At 40.4% G+C, this 23,993-nt stretch overlaps 1 protein-coding gene across 1 annotated transcript in view; it reads right to left on the bottom strand.

The window, feature by feature from the left end:
* frmd6 (FERM domain containing 6) overlaps nucleotides 1-15,479 on the bottom strand; it is a 29,297-nt gene extending 13,818 nt beyond the window's left edge. The window contains exon 1 of the mRNA XM_062994840.1: nucleotides 15,447-15,479. The gene's annotated coding sequence lies outside the window, so the exon portion shown is untranslated. The remainder of the gene's footprint in view (nucleotides 1-15,446) is intronic.
* Between the last annotated feature and the right edge of the window lie 8,514 nt (nucleotides 15,480-23,993).

Below are 23,993 nucleotides of genomic sequence, written 5' to 3'. Positions count from 1 at the left end.
CTTTGATTCTGGACACACAACACATACAGTGTATCACAAAAGTGAGTACACCCCTCACATTTCTGCAGATATTTAAGTATATCTTTTCATGGGACAACACTGACAAAATGACACTTTGACACAATGAAAAGTAGTCTGTGTGCAGCTTATATAACAGTGTCAATTTATTCTTCCCTCAAAATAACTCAATATACAGCCATTAATGTCTAAACCACCGGCAACAAAAGTGAGTACACCCCTTAGTGAAAGTTCCTGAAGTGTCAATATTTTGTGTGGCCACCATTATTTCCCAGAACTGCCTTAACTCTCCTGGGCATGGAGTTTACCAGAGCTTCACAGGTTGCCACTGGAATGCTTTTCCACTCCTCCATGACGACATCACGGAGCTGGCGGATATTTGAGACTTTGCACTCCTCCACCTTCCGCTTGAGGATGCCCCAAAGATGTTCTATTGGGTTTAGGTCTGGAGACATGCTTGGCCAGTCCATCACCTTTACCCTCAGCCTCTTCAATAAAGCAGTGGTCGTCTTAGAGGTGTGTTTGGGGTCATTATCATGCTGGAACACTGCCCTGCGACCCAGTTTCCGGAGAGAGGGGATCATGCTCTGCTTCAGTATTTCACAGTACATATTGGAGTTCATGTGTCCCTCAATGAAATGTAACTCCCCAACACCTGCTGCACCCATGCAGCCCCAGACCATGGCATTCCCACCACCATGCTTGACTGTAGGCATGACACACGTATCTTTGTATTCCTCACCTGATTGCCGCCACACATGCTTGAGACCATCTGAACCAAACAAATTAATCTTGGTCTCATCAGACCATAGGACATGGTTCCAGTAATCCATGTCCTTTGTTGACATGTCTTCAGCAAACTGTTTGTGGGCTTTCTTGTGTAGAGACTTCAGAAGAGGCTTCCTTCTGGGGTGACAGCCATGCAGACCAATTTGATGTAGTGTGCGGCGTATGGTCTGAGCACTGACAGGCTGACCCCCAACCTTTTCAATCTCTGCAGCAATGCTGACAGCACTCCTGCGCCTATCTTTCAAAGACAGCAGTTGGATGTGACGCTGAGCACGTGCACTCAGCTTCTTTGGACGACCAACGCGAGGTCTGTTCTGAGTGGACCCTGCTCTTTTAAAACGCTGGATGATCTTGGCCACTGTGCTGCAGCTCAGTTTCAGGGTGTTGGCAATCTTCTTGTAGCCTTGGCCATCTTCATGTAGCGCAACAATTCGTCTTTTAAGATCCTCAGAGAGTTCTTTGCCATGAGGTGCCAAGTTGGAACTTTCAGTGACCAGTATGAGAGAGTGTGAGAGCTGTACTACTAAATTGAACACACCTGCTCCCTATGCACACCTGAGACCTAGTAACACTAACAAATCACATGACATTTTGGAGGGAAAATGACAAGCAGTGCTCAATTTGGACATTTAGGGGTGTAGTCTCTTAGGGGTGTACTCACTTTTGTTGCCGGTGGTTTAGACATTAATGGCTGTATATTGAGTTATTTTGAGGGAAGAATAAATTGACACTGTTATATAAGCTGCACACAGACTACTTTTCATTGTGTCAAAGTGTCATTTTGTCAGTGTTGTCCCATGAAAAGATATACTTAAATATCTGCAGAAATGTGAGGGGTGTACTCACTTTTGTGATACACTGTAGATGCTATGTCTTACAAAAGCTTACAAAATAAGATCACCAAAAGCTGTCAGGTCCTGGAGACACTGGCATCACATCTAACTAGAAAATGCCAACTGTGGGTGTTCGTGCCAACACTGGCTGGTATCAGATCTGAATTGGCCAACTAGGGATAATAATCAAAAATATTACATTCAGAGGTGGTTTGAATTTAAAGTGCCGAAATCTCAGTTGCAAAGACAGCTTTTCTTTTTTTGTTTACCACGTCCCTATTAAAATTAAGAGTTAAAATCCCCATCCAGCTACCCCACTGTCAACTGTGTCTGTTAATCAACTGACTACGATTGACCTAAACTCAGGTTTCTGGGGTGGTATTAGACTGCTATGTCAGCTTAGTGCTCAATCGGAGCTTTTTTTAAGCTGATACACGATGTGAACTGGCAATTGGTTATTTTATGTGACATTTCAAACCAACATGAACCAACTAACAGAATTCCAACACAGACCAAATAGAAAAGCAGAGGTATCAGTAAAATGGTATAATTGTTTTATTTATAAAATGTTTTATGGAAGTCAGTCATAGAAGTCATACTGGCATTCATTACATGAGGACCACCCACCTAATATGCTGTCAAAACAGTTCTGACCCACCGAGACATGGACTTCACATCATACCAGGACATCTGAAAGTGTCCTCTGGTATATTGCAAAATTAATTGTCCTACAGTGCACCCTGGTGCAATATCTTCCACAGGTAAACAATGCACAGATACCCAGCCATAAAATGCATGTGTGCTCATTGTAGTGCTTTTGATTGTGGACAGGAGTTAAAATGGGCTCTTTGACTGGCCTGTCACTACACAGCCTCATACACAGAGATGTTTAATCCACTCTGTATCCTGACACATTCACTTTATCAGCAGTAGTAAAATTATCTGCAATTTGGTCCTCTGCAGCTGTAAGAGAAAACACTGCCTTCATGTCCACATGCAACCTGTCAGGGTTTGTGGCTTGTCCATGCTTGAACTAATGTCTATAGTTATTCACCATGGCTGCCTGTGAGCACCTTTTGTTGTTTCTGAGCTACCATAACCCAGTGATCTTGCTATATGGAATTCCCGATCATCAAAGTAACTCAGGTGATTATGCTGCCCATATCTACTACATTCAACACATACAAGTACTACAAGTAGCTACCATCAACCAAACATCTAATACATCTCTGACTAGGGATGTAACGATACACTCTACCCACGATACGATACGATTCACGATACGATTTTTTCCCGATTTTTTTAAACAAAATTAAATTAAAGACAAATTATGACAGTTTCCTTTTATCATTTCTCTTAAAAAAAATAAAATAGAATACTGTATGTGTGCTTATCTTTTATTTATCATCTTTTATTTATCTAAATAAAAAACAAAACAAAATCAAAACAATGCTGCACATTTCCCCTCACATTTCACATTTTGTGTAAAAAACAAATGAAATTTTAAAACAAATCCCACATTGTATAAATAAATAAATAATACACAGAAAGTAACCTTAAATAAATAAACTAAGGTTTTGCCTGTGCTCCTTCCAAGCTTGGTAAAGTGCTGGCATTACAGTATGGCTAAAGTGCGGGCGCGATGGAATGCAGTATTTAGGCTCCAGTGTGTTTTCAGCTACTGAAAATGGCCTCATATCTTTTGCCATGAAAATACCAATGCACCTCATGTGAATGCGCTTGTCAGCGTAGTTTGCCCTTTTATGAATGTTTTTCGCTTACGCGGGGTGACTGGAGCTTCTCACCGTGGTGCCGGTTTATATGTTTATTATGTTCATTGTGCTATTTGTGTAGTTCAGTATCCTGTTGTTTTTGTTTTGTCCCATTATCTTCTTTCATTTTCGGTCTTGAGGAAGCCAAAATGCTGCCATACTTCTGATTTGAAAGAGGAGGGGGCATCCTCAAGTTCAACATCTTCACCTGCGGTCGCCTTTTTTCTAGAACTGTGTAGTGACCGGGTTGCCAAGTCTGGCATAAATCACCACAGCAACCTTTGAATTTTCACCCATTTTGAATAAAGCTCGATGTGGCAACCAGGCGAGGTGGTAGCGCAAGCGCCCTTTGCTGTTTAAAGTGAATATCGATTCATTTTACTTGAATTACCGATTTAAATCGTGGCAAAAATGCATTGATTTTTAACTGTGTATTGGTGCATCGTTACATCCCTATCTCTGACCATAACAATGCAACCCTAAAATAACCACAGGCATAAATGAGCTTAATTATGTCCTAGTCTTAATATAACCCCTATGCAAGAGTTGTAAACTGTAACACTTTCTTTCTAAAAATCGCTTTAAATTGTACATTCACAACATTTAGCAGACACTTCTTTCAGAGCAACTTATAAAAATGCTTCCTTACTCTGGTAAAAATAAACCATCTAAGAACACAAATCTGAATTTTTGAAAAATAAAATTATTAATAAATGAATATAAAAAATAAAAGTAAATGGAGACTAAGCTTGCACTTAACCAAACTTTAAAGTGCTTCCCACTGTAAACCATTTAGGATTTGCATGAGGGCATTCCATGAAGTATTAAATGTAACATCTTACTGCCTTCACTCCAACTACCTTTGTTATGCTTTCAAAAACATAACCCTTTACATTTCACAGAGCCAGATGCTGGGTGCACATTGCCGCTTTGTTCACAGCAGGGTTCATGTCCATGACTTTTACACAGCATTTATTGACATTCCATCCTGGGCTACGGTGCTTCTACAGCTAAAGCAACACAACTGTAATCAATACAGTAATCAAAGTCTCAACCCAAACCTACTATTTTATAGGGCAAGCCATAGCCTAATGGTTAAGGTACTGGACTAGTAATCAGAAGATCACTGGTTCAAGCCCCACCACTGCCAAGCTGCTGCTGTTGGGCCCTTGAGCAAAGCCCTTAACCCTCAATTGCTCAGACTGAACACTGTCGCTTTGGATAAAGGCGTCTCCTAAATGCCGAAAATGTAAATGTTTAAACAAAAGCTATTAATGCACTTCCCTAAGTCACCCATTTGGTTAACATGATTACCTTGTTAAATAAACAGTTAAGGACCACCTGCTCATCTGACAAACAACTTACACTGCAGGCTGTCCGATGTTCACTTTAGGTTACTCTTTCAAGATTTATGATGAAACACCACCCATCCCCCCCTTTGCATTACTCCATCATAAAGGTACACTTTATGTGTACCCTGAGGGATATTGTTCACTGCCTCTGTGCTTTGATGGCTTACATCAGTATTTAAAGTAGGTTGTAAATCAGGCAGTCTGCTGGTATTTAAGAAAATACAGCTTTCATTAAAATCAACTGTAGAATATTAGTACATTTTAATAAGACCCCTCATGGTACATGTAAAAATTTGGCTTTTCAGCTTTGTATATTGCACTTCAACTTTCTTCCTCCCAGGTCAAGATTTGACCATTGTACTTTTGCAGGTGCCCAGAAGGGATGCAAAATGGTCATCATCACAACTTGAGTACTTGGCAGAAAATCAGACAGTGCCTTGACTTGTCAGGAGTAGGAAATAAAGGTTTAAAAATTCTCTCAGGCCATCGTAACAGTGAATAGTCACAGGTAACACCAACTCACCAACTCAAAACTGACTCCCTAGCAAGCAGATTGACTTGGCAACTTACAAACTAACTTGCCAACTAACTAACTCATAGACTGACTAGCCAACTCATTAACTCACAGACTGACTTACCAACACACTAACTCACAGATTGACTTGTTAACTTACTAACTCATAGATTGACTAGCCAATTCACTCACAGATTGACTTGTTAACTCACTAACTCACAGATTGCATTACCAACTCACTAATTTGCAGATTGACTCGTTAAATCACTGACTTGTAGACTGACTTACAAACTCACTAACTCGCAGATTGGCTTGTTAACTCACAGATTGACTTTTTAACTCACTAACCTGCAGATTAACTTAGCAACTCACTAACTCGCAGATCAACTCGTTAACTCACTAACTCAGATTGACTAGCCAACTTACTAACTTACAGATTGGCTTGTTAACTCACTAACTCACATATCAACTCATTAACTCACTAACTCAGATCAACTCGTTACCTCACTAACTTGCAGATTGACTTTTCAACTCACTACCCTGCAGATTGACACAGATTGGCTTGTTAACTCACAGATTGACTCATTAACTCACTAACTCACAGATCAACTCGTTACCTCGCTAACTTGCAGATTGACTTTTTAACTCACTAACCTGCAGATTGACTTACCAACTCACTAACTCGCAGAATGGCTCGTTAACTCACTAATTCACGGATTGACTCACCAACTCAATAACCCGCAGATCGACTCTTCAACTTAAGTACAGTCCACTTTCTGCATGTTTTTAAAAGGTGAAAACTGGAGGACCAGAAAGACCCTAACCTTAACCCTAGGCGAACACAGAAAGAACATGCTAATTTTCTCACAGACTCAATAAACAGACTTAATTTACCACTGCCAACTCTGGTTAACTACATAAGACTAATACACCTTCAAATGGAAACTAGACTAAATAAAGTTACAGAAAACAAACCACAAATAACACACTGGAAAACCACTGCCACAGAGTGGTGGAGGAGCACGACTTCCCAGTCCCATCTCAGCTCTCCCAGCAACTTTGCTGCTTACAGTAAAGCAACCGAGTATGAACATATGACTTTAAACTAGGCAAACATCTGGCAACCATGTGTAGTAGAACAGAGCAAGAAGTTGAGGGAAACATAGCGGGAGGAGGAAAAATGTAAATAACATGCAAGTTGAATCAACACGTCCCAACACGCTTCAATAAAGCAAGCAGGCCAAAAATTACACTCTGTGGTTCCCCTCCCTAACAGCCGACGAGTTTCTTTTTCTGCTCTGGGTGAAACACACGACAGCTCTTAGCTATCAGAATTACAAAACAGGTCAACAAAAAACAGTCAATCCAGTCAATTTACAAGGGTGGGGTTTGCTAGTTGTGACGGGAAAGCAGATGGACAGAAAAAGAAATTAAGTTTTTAGCGTCGTCAATACACTGGCCATAGCACAACATGGTAATGTGATTAGCTCTGTGTTTTCTACACATAAATCAGCACATTTACAAAAATTACTGCAAATACACACAAAATTTCTCTTCTAGAGATACACAAGTATTGGCAAACAACAACTTTTTTTGCTATACGAACTATGATTTTGACAAAAAACACAGTCCCCTGAATCCTGTGTACTGGGTGGTTGCAAGCCATGATGATCCTGGTCCACTGTCAGAAGCACCTAAATGAGCACATAAGCATTAGAACTGGACATCAACTAGTGTGACAAACTCTGTTTTCTTCAAGGTCATTTGAATGACTAAGCATGTGTGCATCCCCCTCACAAAGTACAGAAGTTTAGGGACCTGCTGGAAATGTCCTGAAACCAGATACCACGAGACACATTCAGAGGTTTTGTTGGGTCCACGTTTCGGCTTTTTTTGTTTTATGTTTTGACGGCCTGATGTTTCGGCTCTTCAGTGTATGTATTTGTGGGGTTGTAAATGTAATGGATCGCTAACTGCATGGAACTACTAGACATAATGTGGAAGATATGAACATCGAGTGATCTTGTCATCTCTTTCTTGATTAGGTTGGATGTTCCTTACATGGTTTGTTAGCTGTTAGACATGCTGTTATTTTTCATCTACATAGAAAATATTTTGTTTTACACTGCAAGAACTGTTACACAACTACATACACCGATTAGGCAAAACATTATGACCACCTCCTTGTTTCGACACTTACTGTCCATTTTATTAGCTCCACTTACCATATAGAAGCACTTTGTAGTTCTAGAATTACTGACTGTAGTCCATCTATTTCTCTACATACTTGTTAGCCCCCTTTCATGCTGTTCTTCAATGGCCATGACCACCACAGAGTAGGTATTATTTAGGTGGTGAATAATTCTCAGGACTGCAGTGACTCTGACATGGTGATGGTGTGTCAGTGTGTGTTGTGCTGGTATGAGTGGATAAGACAGCAATGCTGCTGCAGTTTTTAAACACCTCACCGTCACTGCTGGACTGAGAATAGTCCACCAACCAAAAATATCCAGCCAACAGCGCCCCGTGGGCAGTGTCCTGTGACCACTGGTGAAGGTCTAGAAGATGAGCAACTCAAACAGCAGCAATAGATGAGCGATCGTCTCTGACTTTACATCTACAAGGTGGACCAACTAGGTAGGAGTGTCTAATAGAGTGGACAGTGAGTGGACACGGTATTTAAAAACTCCAGCAGCGCTGCTATGTCAGATCCACTCATACCAGCACAACACACACTAACACAGTGTCACTGCAGTCCTGAGAATGATCCACCACTCAAATAATACCTACTTTGTGGTGGTCCTGACCATTGAAGAACAGAGTGAAAGCAGGCTAAAAAAGCATGTGGAGAAACAGATGGACTACAGTCAGTAATTGTAGAACTACAAAGTGCTTCTATATAGTAAGTGGAGCTGATAAAATGGACAGTGAGTGTAGAAACAAGAAAGTGGTTTTAATGTTATGGCTGATCGGTGTATGTTTTGTTTAAGCCTACTGTACCATTGTGAAGCACAAATGCTTTGCTTGAAAAGCCATTGGTAGCGTGTAAAAAAAACAAAACATAATTTTTGTTTTTAGTTCACTTAGTTTACCAAGCTCTAACCATCATGGAGACCTTAATACTGTTTTTCCGACAGTCCAGCAGAAAACAGGATGGCAGGAACAACCAAGGCCTCCGCACTTCTCGTTGAAAGATCTTAAGACTTCCTGTTTGGCTTTTGGTTCAGACATACCAGACATGTAATTAGCAATAACAAATGCGACAATTTAAACACCAGTCTTAAATCCACCAACTAAAATGCCTGCTAGATCACCCGACCAATTACACAGTAAGAACTAAATCTTCTTGAACCCGAAGACTACTGTAAGAGGTAATTTAACACAAGTGTCTTGAGTGGGCTACTATCTGGAGAACAGATGTGGCATATAGGCAGCTATTAAATGTGGTGTTTTTAAAAAGCAGAGCTTACTTCCTGTTCTCTAATATCATTGATCTTCAAAAGAAAAAAAATGTGCTGTTTAAAGAGAGATTTAATTGTTCAGGCATCATTCAGCTGCTATCACCATATACACGTACATGCACTCTTAATTGGAGTAAACCATTGGGGTTAAAAAATAAATGTAAGACTTTTTTTTGCATTTTCTCCTCTACTGGTGCTCTACTGGATTTAGACCTGGTAACTGGGAAGAAAACTGAAGCTCACTGAACTCATTCCTATTTTCATAGGCCTAGAAGGAGAAATTGTGGCCATTAAGAGATGTACATGGTTGGCAACAATACTAGGATAGGCTGTGGAATTCACACCATGCTTGATTAGTATCTAGGGCACAATGTGTGCTGAAAATAATATTCCCCAGACCATCACACCACTACCAGCAGCCTTTGATACAATGCAGGATTTAGTCCTATATATCAGCGCAAACATTCATTTATTCAATATTCTTCTTAGACCTATTTTAACAAGTGTTTCTACCTGCAAAGCTTGGTGTTTTCTTTATGTTTGTACATAATTTTGTATAAGCAGGACCCCTGAGCTTTCCACTGCATTTCTGTGGCTTGTTGCTCTGCACAGGCTGGGGTTGATTCTGTACTCCATTCTGTTCCATAGGCTTTATGATCATTTCAGCTTTATACAAGTTCCTCCAGGATCATGGTGCAACACAGAACACAAGTGCAAACTAGAACTGTTGGGTAAGTGCTTTTGAATTAGATCTCTAATACTGTTGTACTGAAACATTACAGTTAATCACCAATTGAGAGCCCAACCTTAGGCCTTGTTAGACTATTCAATGAATGTGTATTAACTTGTGTAGCAACCATAAGATTAATCTGAAATTTGGTAACTGATTTTATAGTTACTCCATACACAAGTTTCTTGCAAGATCATTTAATCTGATTACACAAGTTATGAAGCTATTATGCAAAATTCTCACCTCTGTTTGCTGTATGTGAGATGTTTTGGATGTGCTCCCTACCTTCTAAAAGCATGCAAAAGGTGAACTGGGTATGATACACTTTCTAAAAATAAATCAGTCCCTGCAATGAACTGGCACCAGACCCAACATGGCTATGACAGAAGAAAATGTAGAAAAAATGTATGAATTAATAAATAAGCCAGTTTCACATGAGTATACTTTCCATACACTTGAAATTTAGGCTGAAAATTTGTTTAATAAAATCAAATAATGAGGTGCACATTCCATGTTGCATCTCATGTCCAGTGCTTTACACTTTGTTACAGCGCTTACATTTTGTTAATAATGTTTACTTTTAAACAAATTAATTGATTATTACTATGATAGTAATCATGGCACATAAAAGTGCACCCCCCCCACACAAATACAGAGTCCTTCATTCTGAACGACCGCATTCCCAAACAGTTTGTTACGCTCCATTCGAGCTAAACACAGCCAGTGTGGGCTTAAATCCCCCCAACACCCCACACAAGCCACCTGATTGGTGCAAGTATGCATTTGTATTCTTTTAAAAACCCTGTTGGGCTTAAGCTCCCATATCAGGTAAAACATCTAAAAACAATACACATGATGCACACACATCTCTGCAACACAAAAGAAGAATAGAAAAGCAAAGAAAAACATCCTGTGGCCAAATAAATGTAAAAGGAAAAGAGGGAAACAGCAGGAGGGACAGGGAATGACCCATTTTCCTGCATGGTCCGACACAGGTGGACACACATTACAAAGGCACAATTCCAACATGACGCATACAGAAAGCAGGAATTATAAGGGTAATTAAAGTATTACGAAGTAAAGCACAAGAACAACACAACACAAAAACTCATACATGACTATACTATATACTTGGAATGTACTGAGCCTACCAAGCAAACAACCAACATTTCATGACAACACCACCATCATACCTTTGTTAACTAACACGCACACAATAAATTTTTTTGTGTCTCACGAACATGCCAGGGAGCATAAAACTAAATCAGACAATAACGTGACATGAAGGTTAAATCCCTGAGCAAACAATCACAATGTTTCTTTTACAGCAGACACAACATCTCTGAATTAATCAGTGCCTGTAAATTAACATCACATACTACCATTCCAGTACGTCCTACAGACACAACACATGCTGAGATTACTTAAGAGAAGAAGAAAGAGATAAAAAGAACGATGCAGAAACATTAAACCAGCTCTTAACTGCAGACTGTTGCCTCAGATTGAGAAGCTTCATGGATATCAATGTAACCTCTTGATTTCAAAGAACATTTAAATAAAAGGCTGAAAACAATTCTTAGTTAGTGACTAAGATTAATATCTATGCAGGGCTAGAAAACTGGGTCAGGTGCTCTCAAGGTGCTCCAGTTATGGTCACAGTGCTAGCAGGATGCTCAAGCATAGCGGGAATTCTTATTGTTGTGATTTGTTTATAACAGTACTGGACACTATTACCACAAATATGTTCACAGTAAAGAAGACAACTCTGTAAATGTGTGCTCCAAAACAGTAGTGATGGAAAAACTCACTAGTGTGTGTCCTGTGTCGAATTTTTGTTGTGTCCGTCAAGCTCATTTAATAGAACCCACTTTATGATTAAAATGTATTAAATCTAACCGGATTTCAACATTATAGGCAAGAATTTGCCAAATGCTGATACCTAGTATTGGATTTGTGCAGCGCTTCACACCCAGATTATGCTTCAGTGCCTCATCCACACAATGTTAATATGAATTTATTCACATTTTATTTGTTCATTTGTTTGTTCTAAAAAGACAAAAACATTGTGCCATATCAATCACATCCCTTTACACTAATTTGTACCATGCATTATACCAGGAATGATCTGGAAAATGGTAAAGCACAGAAACATGCATTTGTAAAGGCATGTAAATTGAATTTAAACTGGAAACCAGTTTAATTGAATTTATTGTAGCCACATTTATTTATTTATTAGGACTTTAACATCATGTTTTACACACTTTGGTTACATTCATGACAGAAACAGTAGTTACTTGTTACCCAAGATTCATCAGTTCACAAATTTCATTGTTAAACAGTCATGGGGAGAACATGCAAACTCTACACAGAAAGGACCCGGACCACACCACCTGGGGATTGAACCCAGGACCTTCTTGCTGTGAGGCGACAGTGCTACCCACTGAGCCACCGTACCTCCCTATTGTAGCCACATAATAACCTATTTTAAATATGTCCATTGCTCCAAAATGCAGATGACCATCAATAGCTAAACAAACACAATATGACAAATCGTACATGTTCTGGTATTGTCATTACTGCATGGCCGGCCAAACAATCCTGGCAGACATGCAGTAGCAGTTGTTACAGCCACAATTAGAGTCAATTAAGTTACACCTATCTTCTAACTAAACTAAAAACAACAACTTCAATCAGTTCAGTTTTATACAATTATTACTAATAAGCAATACGTCAAATTACAATAAAAAATAACAGCATGGCGCTCAGGTATCACAGCAGTCTATTACGCTAACCCACCACCACTTTGATCCGGGTTTGAATGTCAGCAGTGCTACTGGCCGGCCAGGCATTTACACAGACTTGACTGACTATGTCTAGCATGGCGCTCAGGTATCACAGCAGTCTATTATGCTAGTCCACTACCACTTCGATTCAGGTTTGAATGTCAGCAGTGCTACTGGCTGGCCAAGCATCTACACAGACATGACTGACTATGTCTTGGGGGTGGTCGAAGCCCTGCAACTGATTAATGCCCTGGCATATCCAGGGTATTACTGCCTTGTTCCCAGTGTTTCCCTGTGAATCAACCCTTACCAGGATAAAGTGGTTGATGAAAATGTAAAAAAGTAACAGCACTAATCAGACTCCATTGTTATTAAGAAAGTGTTTAGTACAAACAATGCTTTGTTCTGAGTAAGATACTTTCAATTACCACCAAAACAAACTAAGACACAGCAATTTGATTAGTGGATGGCAGACCAGATCATTTTCAATTAGCAGCCCTTTAGTTAAAATTTCACTGGTAAATACATGACAAATGACTCATTTCTGTTTGTTATTCAAAATCCATTAACATTATCATACAAAACTACATAATTGTTCTCAAACTAAGCTCCACTGTATGGCCTAAGAATTGTAGATCCCTGATCATAAGCTTGGACATCGCATTTCAAGACCACAGGCATTATTATGATAAGTTGCCCCATTCATTTGTGGCCTCCACTCTTTGTAAAAAGGTTTTCCTCAAGATTTTAGAGAATGTCTGTAAAAATGTGCCCATTCAGTCAAAAGAGCATTTGAGAGGTTAAACAATGACGCTGGACAAGAGAGCCTGGTTCCCAAAGGCATTTTAATTCATCTCTAAAGTGTTTAATATGATTAAGGTCAGGGCTCTGTGCAGGCCATTATAGTTCCACCACATTAAAGGGAAGAAGAGTTGAAAGCTTATATATTTGTTTATATAATGAAATATATATACCTGTTAGCGATAGGTGTAGCTAAATCACCTAAACTCAACAATGGGGTTATAAGGGGTGTTCACATTTTATGCCATATGGTGTATCCTATAGCCATAACAACTGCAAAGGCTGTTAACAAGTACCCACACAAAGATAACCTTAAAGAGATTTATCTTTTAAGAGCCCTTAAATTAACATCAGGCGCACTTAGGGGATAAAAACTAAGATAAACACATGTGGAGCCGTGAAGAGCAGCGTTGGAGGAGACTTGTTGAGATTTGTTGTTTGTACAGAGTTGGTGTTGGGATTCCAGGAGGAAATGGTGAACATTCCTGAATGCTGGAGCCATATGGGCAAGCCGAGACTGAAATAGATTTATCTGATGCCACATTATCATTCCTAAAACTGCAAATTACACATTTGTAAAACAGACTGTGAAGAGAGAGTAGCATACATGTGCCACATTCCTTTTTTTCTCTGGCTTCTGACACTTTGAAACAGAATTTGACACCTTTTGATACAATGGCATGAAATAACTTTTTGGTAAATAATTTTTTTTTGTTTATTACATTTTTTAATGCATGATGCCACAAGTTGATTTTTTGTCCATGGGCTGGACATTGTCTGTTTTGTTTAAATTAAATACTGAATAATTTATAATCGTTTTACAATTCTTGGACACCACTATAAAGAGCCATCCCTTCGAACAGCTCTGAGGAACACTGTGACATGTTTAATGTGTATGTTTTGAAAATGTTTAATAAATGCGTTAACTTTTTATGTATAATAATGGAATACATTACAGACTGCATCTAGAACCATATATTCAATATATAGCAATATATATCTGCATTGCCATTTACACTACTAACAAAAAGGTAATAGTTTTAGGTAAAGTGTTTTAACTTTATACAAATTCATGATTAGACACAGCTTAATTGTTAAAACAACAAATTCCTCTCACACTCACATTAAATGTAGGTACTGCCTTCTATTAAAAGCATAACATAATAAACTGAATATAAAAATATACTACTAGAACACATGTATTCTAATTAAATATAATTCTATATAAATATAGGTAAAGGTGTTAAAATTGCTCCACTTTTTACACAGTGTTGATCACTATTTATACTGTCAATAAAAGCAGAAGTATTTGGAATGATGCCAGATAACATAAATCTTATATTAATGTTTCTCATTATAGATGTACCATAATAAACTGCATACGATTAAATCATGGGTTAAAATAGTGATCTAGAAATAGCCCATTTCTTACTTTATCACTACTTTTGTGTAGTCAGAAGTGATGCCATACACTGGGCCTACATATAAAGCACAATTAGGCTAAATGTTAACCTATTGTATTAAAAACTTAGATGATGTGCAGTGCATGACAACTCAAATGTATAACAAGTGTACAGAACTGTACAGACTTTGGGTTGCTTGGTCATTTATTTGAATAATTAAGCCATGTTAAGATACTTTAAGATAATAAATACATTTACAAATAAGTCAAAGCTTAATATGACACAGTGCTTTATATTTAGATTATTGCATTATTCATCCAGCAGTAGATAAAAGTGATTAACATTTTTACACTACGAATTTTCAAATGTTCCAGAGAAACGAAAAATATTGGAAAGTAAGATGCAAGATATCTGGTATTCTTTAATTAAAACTAATGACTATTATATTATTAATAATAGCTTGTTTATTTAAGTGTTAATTAGAAGACGCGCGCATTTTAGCTGTGAGCCATCAAACACTTCTCACGTTTCTAACAGATGACAAACTGGTTTTTCTAACTGGGTACAATGGAACTTTATATTGAAAAGCTAAAACCAGAAAACGCGGTTTCACAAGAAATTTGCCAACTGAATTTGAGCGATATTAAGGCACATTTTTCCAGTGACACTTGAATGTAAAATGCTCAATTCTAGGCTATTCAAACCAATTTGGGACTTGGTTATGTTAAAGCGGCTCAGGGTTTGTTTTTGCATGGGTGGAGATGCCCGGAATGCAAAACACAAACAAACTAAATACTACAGTTTACCTTTTATTAAACAAATCATGCTGAATAAGCTTTAATAAGCCACGTTTAGTGTTCGGACATTTGTGGAAAACTTAAGTCGGTGTGTTCAGTCAGACTCTTCTCCCCCTCCCCATTCTAACACTGCAACAGCAAAATAGAGAGGAAAATAGCCAACATTTAAACATGCACAAACATTCAAACTCACCTTTTTTAGTACCGACGTATAAATCAATTCCTTAACTGCAATCCTATAATCCTAATAAATCCGAAACGACGCAATAACTCCGTTTGTATCTTCTGTGAGACACTGAACCACCAGGACTGTGGTATGCGGGGCACTGTTAGCTCTGAGAGGTAACAACTCACGGTACATGTGGAAGTGCTGAATGGAATGTCCCAAATTCGAACTGATAGGTGACAAAATACCCACAGATATACCGAGACGAAACTTCACACTGTATTTTCCTTGTCGACTTTAAAATAGCCAGACTGTCTAGTGTGTTTTTTTTCGTTCAGGTTATTAAAAGCAAGCGCGGCTGTCTAAATTGTCGACAATCCTCCCCTAAATAGCGGAGAGTGGTAGCGTCCACGGCTGCTTGTCATGCCATTCGTCCCGAGTGGAGCAGGAACTGAGCAGGGCGGATTTAGGGGAGTCACAGTCAGTCATGGCGCCTGAAGCGGACTCTCGGAAAACCAAGAAAACCAGGCATGACTCAGTTGGGACGGGCACGTTTAACTGTTTATTTAATAACGGCAGCGACCTTTAGGTCTGCATTACGCCTGGGAACAAGAGTGAACAGACAATTCAGTTCTTATTTGTTTATTAGGATTTTAACGTCATGTTTTACACTTTGGTTACATTCATGACAGAAACGGTAATTACTCCTTACACAAGATTCATCAGATCACAAGTTTAATATCAAACACAGTCCTGGACAATTTTGTATCTCCAATTCACCTCACTTGCATGTCTCTGGACTGTGAGAGGAAACCGGAGCACCCGGAGGAAACCCACAAAGACACGGGGAGAACATGCAAACTCCACACAGAAAGGACCCAGACCACCCCACCGGGGATCAAACCCAGGACCTTCTTGCTGTGTGGCGACAGTGCTACTCACTGAGCCACCATATCTCCCTTAATTCAGTTCGCAGTCAAATTTTTCCATACATTTCTGCCCTATTAAACGGCACATTTAAAACCTAAAAGAATAAAATGGACGACAATTGGAGTAATCTCCTAGTTTTATATGTTTAGTCTTATATTTGAGGTAAAGCCTCACATGGATGCAATGCTCATAATATCTTGTAGAAGGAATTCACTTGTGTAGCAGTTGTTAACAGATGAAGCCGCATCAGCCTGTAACATAAGCTCAGGGTTTTGTGTCAGTGATGCATCAGCTGGAGCATTTACATAACATTTACATTTTCGGCATAATGTTGAAAACACCAAAATTAAAATGTGTGTCAGATTTAGTTCTAAGCTTTTATTAATGACTCTTACTAATAGGCTACATAACACAAAATGCATTTAAATGCTTTGACTGACAAAACCTGGTGTTTGCCATTGTGTTGGAATGTAGGCTTGTGAAACCGGATGATTCTTCCTCGAGTACAAGTTCAGGCATGCTGGCATCTTCTTTTCAAAGGAGCTTTATGTCCTGGAAACATCATTTGATTTAAATCGCAAATGTGACTCAGCATGAGAGAAAATGATTTCATGCTTTCCTCGATGACAGGACTGCTGCGAACTGGAGGGCCTACTGCGAAGCCAGGAAGGCGGCAAAGAAAGCCGTTGCCAAGAAGAAGGCCGCTCACTACACCGAGGTCTATGAGAAGCTCGACACGCGAGAGGGCGAACGCGACCTCTTCCGTCTCGTCAAGCGCCGACATCAGCAAGCGCAGGATATCGAACAGTTCCACTGTGTCAATGATGAGAACGGCAAGCTGATCGTCAACAAGAAGGCCGCTGTGGAGCGATGGCGACAGCACTTCGAAAAGATCTCCACCGAGGAGTTCCCGCACCCGCCAATCCCCCAGCTATATTCCGTCCCCGGCCCTGCCCTGCCCATCAATGCCGAAGAAGTCGCTGAAGCACTTAAGCGGATGAAGTCCGGCAAGGCAGCAGGACCTGATGACATCGTGGCAGAGCTTTGGAAGTCCAGGAGTTGGAACCCCGCTCCTTGGCTTGCCAAGTTCTTCAACCGCATCGTCGAGGAGCGGAAAACACCTGTCGACTGGCAGCAAAGCATGACGGTGCCCATCTGGAAGCGAAAAGGCTGCCCCGCTGATTGCGCCAACTACAGGCCGATTCGCCTCCTCTCACACACCATGAAGGTGTTTGAGCGCATCCTCGACAAGCGGATCCGTGATCTCATCCAGCTGACGGTTAACCAGGCTGGCTTTGTGAAAGACTGCGGAACGACCGACGCGATCCATGCTGCCCGACTGCTCATTGAGAAGCACCGCGAGAAGCAGAGGCCGCTCCACGTTGCATTCCTTGACCTGGAGAAGGCTTTCGACCGGGTCCCACACGAACTGATCTGGCATGCGCTCCGCCAGCACCAAGTGCCTGAGGAACTCGTCACCTGGGTCCAGCTCCTCTACCGCGACCCAAAGACTCGAGTTCGAAGCGCTGCCGGAACGTCGAAGCCATTGCGCATCTCTGTTGGCGTGCACCAAGGCTCTGCCCTCTCACCCTTGCTGTTCATACTCGTCATGGACACCATCACTCGTGACCTCCAACGAACGGCGCCCTATACTCTGCTCTATGCAGATGATGTGCTCCTCGCCGCCCACGACAAGGCCGACCTGCAGCTGCTCGTCCAGACCTGGCACGATCGCCTCGCACAAAACGGGCTCCGACTGAACCTTAAAAAGACCGAGTACCTGACAACAGATGCGAACGTATACGGCACAATCAATGTCAGCGGTGTTGATCTGACCCGCACAGAGCACTTCAAATATCTTGGCTCGTCAATCTCGGCTGATGGTAGTCTGAAGCATGAAGCCAACGCGCGGGTCAATGCTGCTTGGCTGAAGTGGCGCTCCACTACCAGGGTGCTCTGTGACCACCGCATGAAGGATCGCCTGAAGTCGAAGATCTATCGCGCAGTCATCCGCCCAGTCGCTCTCTACGGCTCAGAGTGCTGGCCCACCACCAAGGAGATCGAGCGCCGCCTCGCCGTCATGGAGACGAAGATGCTGCGCTGGATTAGCGGCAACACACGCTTCGACCACGTCCGAAACGACGACATTCGCCGGCGTTACGGCGTCGTTCACATCACAGAGAAGATGCGTGAAGCACGCCTCCGATGGTATGGCCACGTACTCCGTTCAGATGCCGTCTCACTTGCACACATCGGCTACAGCCTTGAAGTGCCCGGAAAGCGCCCGAAAGGCCGCCCAAAGCAGCGCTGGACAGACACGCTGCACATTGACCTCGCCGCTGCACGACTCCACCCAGACCAAGCTCATGACCGAGAAAAATGGCGACTGCGATCCAGACGAGTCGACCCCGCAACCGAACGGGACAAAGGCTGAAGAAGAAGAAGAAGATGAGAGAAAATGATTAATTCATTCATCTTATCATTCATCTGATCACCTAATCCTGATCAGGGTCACGGCAAGTCCAGAAATGTATCCAGAAACACTGGCAATGTGGAAATACATCTTATACAAGAACTATTCCACCACAATACATTAAACCTATTTTTTTTACTGATGCATGGGCATGGGAAATATATACAGGAGGTGAGAATAAAACTGTGCTGTGCCACGTTGCTGCCCCTGATAACATTAAGAAAATTTAGAAATATTTTATGACAAAATTAAAAAAAATGATTTACATGTCAATAAAAATGTAATAAAACAAACAGGTAGTAACACAAATGTTTGTATGTAACACAGACTATACTGTTATGATATGGGAAAATATGGCTTTTGTTTAACATATAGAGTTTTCTACAATTTGGGCACTAGGGCTAGCCAGATTTTACCACAGACTAATGTTGTCACGTATAGTATTTTATTCTAATTTGTAATTGGCAGAATGTGGCAAACACAAGATGCTACACCCACTGACCAGGTACCTAATGTACACTTGGCCATTAAAGCCTAACCTGAGGCTTGGTAAATATGACCAGCAGTACACAGAGTTTTTTTTGTGTGTCTAAAAGACTACTGCTGTTTAAGCACCAAAGTTATTACAGTTTAGATTGTGTGTTTCCTGCACATGTGAATGCTGGCTAGAGCATTAGTGCAGTACTTGAAAGGTAGACATTTTTCTGAAGTATGTGCTTGCTGACCTTGCGGTGCATTTTAAGTGCTGAGAATGCATAGGTGCAAGTTTTCCTTTTCTCCCCAAAGACCTCAGAGAGCAATTTTTCTTAGGGTAAGAGCAAAAAGCCTTAAAAGAAGTCATGAAGCATTGCAGTGATGCTTTAGTTGTATTCAGAAAGGACCTGCCAGAGAATTCTGGATCATATTTCAAAGCAAAGCCACTGATCATGGTGTGAAGTGCTAGGGGCCATCCGATCATTTGTGTGCACATGATTGTGTGTGGGTGATGAAGTATATAACAAATAACAATGAGGGTCCGGGAGCCAAGAGGTCACCGTGTCCACCACAGAAGTAGAAGAAAATGTTGATGGCCGTTTATCCACTCATTTATCTTCAGTTACTTGATCCTGGTTGAATTGAGTCTCTAGCCTACCCTGAAACACTCAGCACAAGACTGCGATACAAGTTGGGCACCACTCCACTGCAGAGCATCACTCACTTATTTATTTATGTATTAATTCCTAGAGACAGTCTAAAACAGTTGATCCGCTTACTGGTATACTTTATGGATGTGGGAAAGAAGCAAAGTACCTAGAGAAAACCCATGTGGACACAGGTAGAACATGCTAATGAAGCATGAGCATAAAATCACACTATATGGCCAAAAGTATTTGCACACCTGACCTTGAGCTTGTTGGACATCCCATATTAAAAATGAATGGTATTAAAATAGAGCGACCTTTATGTGATTTTTTCACGTTCTTTTGACGTTCTTCTGAGAAGGCTTCTCACAAGTCTTTGACATACAGTATGTCTGTGGAAATTTGTGCCCATTCAGTCAAAAAAGGATTTGTATGTCTGGACACAAATGTTCAATGGTCAAGAAAACCTCAAATTAATGTTAACTTAAATGTTACAGTTAATTTCAAAGCTGCTGGGTGCAGGCCACAGAGGTTTCTTTAAATGCAGCTTTTCTTTTAGTCTTTATAGACTTTGTGTACAGTGGCACAGTCATTGAGGAACAGGAAAGAGCCTTTCCTAAACTGTTGCTGCAAAGTTGGGAGCTTAGAATTTTCTTTATATAATTGATTTATCACGTCTGTTGCGAGTTGATGTGGCTAAAACACATGCATTTAGTTATTAGAAGACGTGTCACAATACTTCTGTCCATTCAGTGTATGTAGATAAATAAGATAAGTGCTTGACAGCTCACAAACTGAGCTGAAAGTGTTTGCATATACATTTGGTTAAAGGAATTCTTAGAACAGTCATCAGTCACACAGGCTGACTTTTCAGTATTACAAGTGTGCTGTTACAGTTGATATTTCACAACACACAGACACTTTTAAGTCATTAGTTATACTGTGCAAATACAATATGCCAAGTTTTTCCACACACAGTTAAAGTAAAAAGTTACAAAACAGTCTTGGGATTCAATAGTTTCTGCTAATGTTCTTTTTGTCCAAGTAATTGGAACTCATAGTCCTTTCAGTTCTTCTATAAATTCAAAAAGATGTGCCAGTACATGAAATTCAAATAAAAACAGAAAGCATTGATTTCTAAACGTTCTTTTTGGGGTTTTCTTTCTTACATACAGAGGTATATGTTGGTATTTGGTTTTTGGTGGTAAACCAGACAGTGAATAAATTTTACATTTTTAAATATATGACTAAACACTTAAAACTGATGATGCTGTCGTTATTGAGAAATGAGGAACATTAACAAAAAGCTCAGTCATTGGATGAACAAACTGAATGATCACTTATTCCTACATTTGTCCCCACAAAATAAAATGTGTTCTAGTTATTTAGTCATAGAAAAAGTTACAAAATTTAATGAAATCCCAAACTTGCCATGACAAACATCTAAACAATTGACTAAAATATGTGACTAAAACATCAGCTGTATGCTCACGTTACACAAACAGAATTATTGTACATCTCAAATGATTAAACATCCTGGATGTATAAATTATGCATTTAACCTATCATGGAATTGTAAAATCCAGTGTTTGTAATACAAGGTTTGTCCACACAATATATGCTCTGTCATTGCAGCAAAACCTTATAGATAGATTTATATCTATAGAATTATATTTTATAGAATAGATTTATAGTTTATTAACTACTGTACCTGAATGTTTATTAATTTTAAGCTAATACTGCATTTAAATGTAAAGAAGTGGTACTTTAATACGTAAGGTTTATGCAGTAAAGTTGAAACATTTTATATGCTCATTCCAAGTTTACATATTATTGTTGTTATTCTATTTTGAACAGTAAAGTTTGAGTTATGATCAAATGCAGAATAAAATACATATCACAGGGTCAGGTCAATTACACTGGTACCAGCATGAAGTCCAGAACATCTGCTAATGCCTATCAGTCCCTGAGTTCCAACTCAAACAAAGTGAGGTCAAAGGGAGGTAAAAACAGCAGAGATCTGAAGCACCAGCAACACTCGCTCCCACAAACTTCACCAACATACCGATTCCCACTCTGCCAAATACATCGTACCCAAACACACACCCACGTATGTCAAAATATGGTTCTGTGTCACCCAAACACCGCTGTTCTCTCCCAGCCTGGTCCGCAGAACAGATGGTGAAAATGTAGTCTAAACTCTGAGGATGGATGAAATTGGATTGGTGGATGAGGTTTAAAAAGAGGACGAATGAAAAGTAAACATAGTAAAGAAGATTTCAGGTCACAGTCCTGAAAAATGTATGTATATGTACAAAAGAACAAAAGTCATATAGGTATGAGTACAGCAGAAATAACCAAACCCTCTTGTCTTAAAAGGTATAATAGTGATGTATAAACAATTGAATAAAAATATAAAACAAGAACTCTCAGTAAATATAGAAAGAACACTTATTCATACATTTAAGCACTTTTGATGACATAAGTTAATATATTTTTGAGTTTAAATAAAAGACATCTAGTTCTTTCAACAAATGTCCATGCACTATTATCCCTTCTGTCGTGTTCGGGTCAAATCTGACCGATTTACAACTTAAAACACTCATAAATATTGTGTTTTACATCTGATTGCCTCAAGGCCTCATGATATTCTCCACAATATGCACTTGAACATATAAAAGTGATGATCACCTCTTTCATTGAATTTTGAGTGTTTTAGTCAGCCTTGTGACACCTGTGGTGTTCCCGGTCAAAAGTGACCGCCATAGGAAATGAATGGGTATCCAGACTATATTTATCCATCAGACAGAAAACATCCCCATACACACCACCCAAACTCACTCACCCACCCACTCACCCACCCACTCACCCACCCACTCACTCACTCACTCACTCACACACTCACTCACACACACATTACAGACTGAACAATGTCTTTTGCGTGTACACATCTCTTTCCCGCGCTTATGTGCCGATCCTCCCACGTGAACCAACTTCCGGATGAAACAATGTATCATATCTTGACCAGACTAAACAGGTGTCTGTTATGTGAACCCATCTCTTTCCCGCGCTTATGTGCCCATCCCCCACGTGAACCACACGTTAACCACACCTTCCAGGTTTTTGGACATGATGAAGAGGGCACTGAAATTGAACCAGAGATAGAGGAGGATGTCTCGGAAGTGGAAGACAACACAGATTTAGATCCAAACTTTGAGGAGACTGACCAGTCAGATGGAGAGGGAGAGGCACCTGAAGAACAGGCACCTGAGGAGAGATTCCAGTCCAAGAGTGGACACTTGCTCTGGTCTTCATCCCCCCAGGACAGAGGAAGTAGAGCGAGAGTGGAAAACATCATAAAGATGACGCCAGGGCCAACACGGTATGCGACATCTCGTGTGGATGACATCAAGTCCAGCTTCCAACTCTTTTTACCAGAGTCCATTGAGGGAATTATACTGGAGATGACAAACCTGGAGGGGAAGCGTGTGTTTGGGGACACCTGGAGAGAAATCGACCTGGTAGACCTCCAAGCCTACTTCGGTCTGTTGATTTTAGCAGGAGTATATCGCTCAAACAATGAGGCTACAAAAAGTCTGTGGGATGCAGAGTCTGGCAGGCCTATATTCCGGGCAACTATGTCCTTACAACAGTTTCATGTCCTTTCAAGAATTATTCGATTTGATAACAAAGATACACGACCCGTCCGCTGGCGAAATGACAAACTGGCTGCCATCAGGAAAATTTGGGACAGGTGGGTGGAGCGCCTACCACTTATGTACAATCCAGGCCCTGAGGTGACGGTTGATGAGCGCCTGGTTCCTTTCAGAGGTCGCTGTTCCTTCAAGGTGTACATTCCCCGCACACCAGCCTCTGCCAGTCTGGTTAGGAGTGTGAAAGCCCCAGCCCCAGCCGCTGCCCTGGCTGCTCTCCCCCAACAAGGACATGGGCAGAAAAGGAAGCGCTGTGAGCTCTGTGCCCCTAGAGACAACAAAACAAGCCTGAGATGCTGCAAATGTGATGCCTATGTTTGCAAGGCCCACTCTGACC

This window comes from Trichomycterus rosablanca, chromosome 5, assembly GCF_030014385.1.
Source record: "Trichomycterus rosablanca isolate fTriRos1 chromosome 5, fTriRos1.hap1, whole genome shotgun sequence".
NCBI classification, from domain to species: Eukaryota; Metazoa; Chordata; class Actinopteri; order Siluriformes; family Trichomycteridae; genus Trichomycterus; species Trichomycterus rosablanca.
Note: the sequence above shows the minus strand (reverse complement) of the source record. Positions and strands in the feature narration are given on the sequence as shown.